Genomic DNA, 5,588 nt, shown 5'->3' on the forward strand with positions numbered 1-5,588 from the left:
TATCTAACTGTTAAAAGAGGACATTAAGTGCATCTGTGTTACGACTGCGATAGTGCCAATATATATATGAAAGAATTTGGTTTAGAGGTGAGGGTCGCCAGGTGGAGAGACTATGGGTGATTTTGATTTGTTTTACACTTTTAAGTCTTCCAAAAAAATCTACAAGTGAATCTGTTACATTGTCCATAAACTACCACATTAAAAACAATTTTCTCAGTGTCCTGAGGTAGAAGACAGGATAGGTAGAAAGGAGACGAGACGGGATAAAAATCAAGAGTGGCCTGGATTTAAGGTTCAGATTTAAAGTCCACTTTCACGTGGATTAAAAGTGCAAAGTCTCTTTCACCTACTCTGATTACAAACAGCACTGTTCCAGCAGTTGTTAGTCCTTACCCCCAGGTCCTTAAATAACTTCTTTCCTGACCTGGACCCACAAGAAAAAAACAGGTCTGAGAAATGCCTTTGCTCAAGAAGTAGATATTCTTACAACTCATACTTTGAGAATTGATTACATCATCTATATGTCATACTCTGCATCAAACCCTCAATGTTACACCAATGTAGTAATATTTAAGTTCACATGCAGAACAATGAACCCCCCCCGGGGGGGGGAGGTGGGGGGGATTGCAAAAAGTGATTTTTCTTCAAAAATAAATCAGAAAAGAAAATGACGCCTACTGGGTAATTGTTAATCCTTCCACTTACTGTCACAAAGCAGGACTAAACCACCCTCTTAGATCATGTCCCTGTTTCATATATAAATACTCCTGGCTGAGATGTATCTAGCACATTCTTCACCAGCACCTATACTCTACCCTGTCAGAGTGTGTACTGCTTTCTTTCTCACAATAAAATCAAGGGCTGGGGATGTGGGTCAAACGGTAACGCGCTCTCCTGGCATGCGCGGAGTGCTGGGTTGGATCCTCAGCACCACATAAAAATAAGATAAAGATGTTATGTCCACTGAAAACTAAAAAAATAAAATTAAAATTAAATAAAGTCAATCTGTGCCGTCCTTCAACTCTATTTTGCCATGACATCAAGGAACCTCAGACATCAAGGAACCTCAGGACCTGCATCACTTTCTTTTGGGGCCCCTCCTCAGGACCCACATCCTTGTGAGAGTATATCAAGGGAATTGCATTAGGTTGACTAAGATTCTTTCGAGTGCACATATCCCATGTCATTTTTTTTTGCATGTCACTTTATTGTGTTTCCCAGATAACAGCTTTGTAAAAATTGCACATTTATGGCAAGCTTGCACAGATCAATCAGCCCCTTTTTTCCACCAGCTCCCATGATCATAAGTAGTTTTAAGCAATTAAGTAATTTCAATTAATCGGTGTACATTTTTAGACACACAATATTGCACACTTAATGAATTATAGTGCAGTATAAAGATAAGAAACCAAAAACTGTGCGTGACTCCCTTCGTAGCACTATTCACTTGATCACAATGCTCTGGAACCCAAAGAGCAATATTCCTGGTCATGCCAGTTCCCCTGCATTGCCCTCCACCTCTCACCCCTCCTGCCTGTCCTCTCTACCTACTGGCTTCCTCTCCTGCCTTCCTGCTCCCTCCCTCTCCTAATATGAGCCTCTGTTCTAAAGACAAGACATAAGATTCAAATGTGTCTGTGAACCTGGAGGGACAAATACCCACTTCTCACAATGAAAACAAGAAATTGTGACAGACACAGTGGCTTGGAGTCCTGATCCCCTGGACAGTGATTCCTTCTTTAATCAGTCAGAGCCTCAGCAGCATCCTGACACCCCTCTCCCCCATCTTTTGACCCACCCACTACCAGGGAGGCTCCACATTACATAGCTCTTAAATGGCTCTCTTTCTCCACCTTCCACCTTCATCACCACCCTAATGTTTTGCCGAGTCCCTGGAAATAGCTGTCTTCGGTAGGAGAGCAAAAATCAATGGCATGGCCTACAAGAGCACGTGGCCCTACCCTGCTCAACCTTTGAACATCATCTTGCACCCCAGTCTCACTTCATGATGATACGCTTTCAGTTTTTCTCATATGCACAGAATCTTCCTGCCAAAAGCCTCTGCACAAAGAGTTCACTCAGTTTGGGGAACTTGGTCCCCTCTGCTCCCCTCACCACTTCCTGGGCCTAGTTTTTTCCACTCTGACCTCTGGCTCTGAGGTCACTTTCTCAGGGGAGTCTTCTGAGCCTCCCAGACTGTGAGCAAAGGCAGGAGAACTAGGCCAGCTCCACCTGCACTCCTTGCTCACTAACTTGTTTTGCAAACCTTTCCTCTCAGCACCTGCAGAGCCTGTCATTATAGAAACATTCATGTGTGTGTCTCTTTCTGTGTGCTCTTGTCAATCAGCTGGAGGGACAGCACATGTAAGGATCACATCTCCTGGCTCCACTTCCTCCCATCTGACCACATGAATACTTCCCTTCCTCCCGTACCCCCTGTGTCCCTAGAGAACAAGCATCTGCCCCTCACCCTGAGCTGGGATCCTGGAGATCGCCCTAACCCACCTACCTTACTATAACGAATGTCCCAAAACAGTTTGAAAGAACACAGAAAACTTATCTGTGTAACAAATAGAGGACTAAGTGATTAAGTAAAAGTTCAAAATAGCCCAAATTGTGGATGGGAAGGAAACTGTGGGCAGAGACGTGAAAAGAAAAGCGGTTGTGTGGATCACGGTACAACACCTAACTTCATTCTCCAAATTTACGAGCTCCATTTAAAAACTTGAAGAGTTCTATTTAATTTATCTGTATGTCAAACTTTTGATGCAAAAATTCTCTCATATGTAAAGACAAGAATGTGGGTTGTTTTTGTTTTTATTTGGTTTGGTTGTTCTTGTTTTGCTTTGTTTTGTTGTTTTTTTTTAATAAATAATTCCTAGTTGCATAACCTCAGATCCAGTTATGGCTATTTGGACTTATGGAAATTTTTTTTCCAAAGGTAGGTTGAGTCAGACACTTTTTGGCTATTACAACTTCCACAACTTTCTTCTGAAACCTGGGAGATGCAGTATCACCATCTATCCTAGCTGGTGAGCTAATGCTGGGTTCACAAAATCTGACTATTCCAATAACTTAAGAAAACTGACAAAGAAAGCACGCAGACACACAGAAGTACCTTTTCAAAGTCCAAGATGGCTCTCTGACCTTATGGTCCGTGGAAAGAGAGAGAGCCACTGGAATTTTTTATTCTTATATAGGGGACACACAAGGGGAGGGCCCATGGAACATTCTATCTTCAAAAGGGCAAAGGGGTAGGATTATAAAGGAACAGGTGAGTATAACTCAACCCCCAGGGGTGACTGGTGATGCCTACTCCTGGAGCCATTGCCCTGTTATCCAAACTGAAGTAACACCCACGTGACTGCAACCTGGGACTACCCTGCCAGACTGAATGCAATAATTGTTCAGAACCCATACATTAGGACGTAAAGGCGTCTGCATCCAGGCCAGCTCCCGACAATGCAGTAATTTGTTACCTTGAAATAATCTCTGGTTTTAAAAGTTGTATTAACCTGTATTAATAATACATATTAATGGAGTTCAGTATGATACTACCACAAATGCAAACAGCATGCCCTGACTATCCAAGCTCCATTCAGCCCCTTCCCCCCACACACTCCATTCCCAACCTCTACTAATCACTATTTTACCTTCATGTTAACGTATTTTACTTTCCACCTGTGAAAGAGAATTTGCACTACTTGTCTTTCTATACCTGAGCTTGTTTTGCTTGATGTGACTTCCTCCAGTTCCTTCCATTTCACTGCAAATGACAGGATCCCATTCTTATTTATGGTTGAACAATACTCCATTGTATGTGTAGCACATTTTCCCATCCTTTCTTCTACTGATGGACAAGTAGGCTAATTCCACATGTTAGCCACTATGCGTGTTGCTGCAATAATCATGAGTATACAGGTAACTCTTTGGTATGTCTATTTCATTTCCTTTGGATATATACCCAGGAATGGGATAACTAAATCGTATGGTAGATCTAGTTTTAGTGTTTGGATGAAATGCCATACTGTTTTCTATAGTAGCTATTCTAATTTACATTTCCATCAACAGTGAATAAAAGTTCGTTTTTCTCAACATCCTTGCCAGCATTTATTTATTTATTTGTTTGTTTGTTTGTTTGTTTTTGGATGTAGCCATTCTGAGAGGAGGTTGTGTTATAATTTTTATTTGCATTTTTCTGATGGATCATGTTATTGAGCATAGTTTTGACCATTTACATGTCTTCTTTTGAGAAGTATCTATTAAGATCATTTGTTCTTTTTTTAACTGAATTACCACGTCAATATTAATGAATCTCACTATTTTCTTTCAATGGCTGCCCATTGTCCTGTGGTTTGCCTGATAACAGAGACTGCTAGTTGCCTCCCCAAATTCATTAGTTATAAAATTCATTTTTTCAAAACTAAGATTTTATCTCACTCCAGTCACAATGGCAAATATTAAGAATACAAGTAACAATAAATGTTGGCAAGGAAGTTGGGCGAAAGTTACACTCACGCATTGCTGGTGGAACTGCAAACTGCAAACTGTGAGTGTTGCGACTGTCATGGAAAGCAGTATGGAGATTCCTCAGAAAACTTGGAATGGAACCACCATTTGACCTAGCTATCCCACTCCCTGGTTAGTAACCAAAGGACTTAAAATCAGTATACTACAGTGTCACAGCCACACCAATGTTAATAGCAGCTCATTTCACAATAGGTAAACTATAGAAACCAACCTAGATGCCCTTCAACAGATGAATGGATAAAGAAATTGTGGTATATATACATGCTGGAATATTGCTCAGCCTTAAAGAAGAATGAAATTATGGCATTTTCAGGTAAATGCATGGAACCATATAATATCATGCTAAGCTAAATAAGCAAATTCCAAAAAACAAAGAATAAATGTTTTATCTGATATGTGGTTTCTTCTTTACAATAAAGGGTGAATGGACTAGGGAAAAATAGAGGTACTTTGGATTAGCCAGAGAGAAGTGAAGGGAGTGGAGGGGTACGGGATAGGAATGATAGTAGAATGAATCAGACATTATTACCTATGTGCATACATGATTACATGACGAGTGTGATTCCACATCATGTACAACCAGAAGAATGAGAAGCTATTTTCCATTTATGTATGATGTGTCAAAATGCGTTCTATTTTCATGTATAACCAATTAGAACAAATTTTTAAAATGGAAAAATATATATATAAATAAAACCTCATTTTGGGATCAGCATATTATCACCAAATTAAATATTATATATCCCAGCCCCTCCTGAGATAGATATTGGCCTATGACTATTTCAGACCAAAAGCATGTTTGCGCTGTTTGTGTCCCGCTTCTAATAACTCACATTAAAAGTGGAAATGGAGTGATCTTTCATGCTAGCAGAAGCCCTCATGATGGATTAAACTTCATGTTGAGGCATAACTGTAACTAACAGAGCACTGAGCTTGAAGAAGCCTGGCTCCCTAGAAAGCCCATGGAACTGGCCTTTGAGTACCACCTCTGGACTGCGATTATGTGTATGAAAGAGAAACTCAGTATTTTTAAGATCCTGTTATTAAAGAGAAACTTA

This window comes from Marmota flaviventris, chromosome 10 (assembly GCF_047511675.1).
Source record: "Marmota flaviventris isolate mMarFla1 chromosome 10, mMarFla1.hap1, whole genome shotgun sequence".
NCBI lineage: Eukaryota > Metazoa > Chordata > Mammalia > Rodentia > Sciuridae > Marmota > Marmota flaviventris.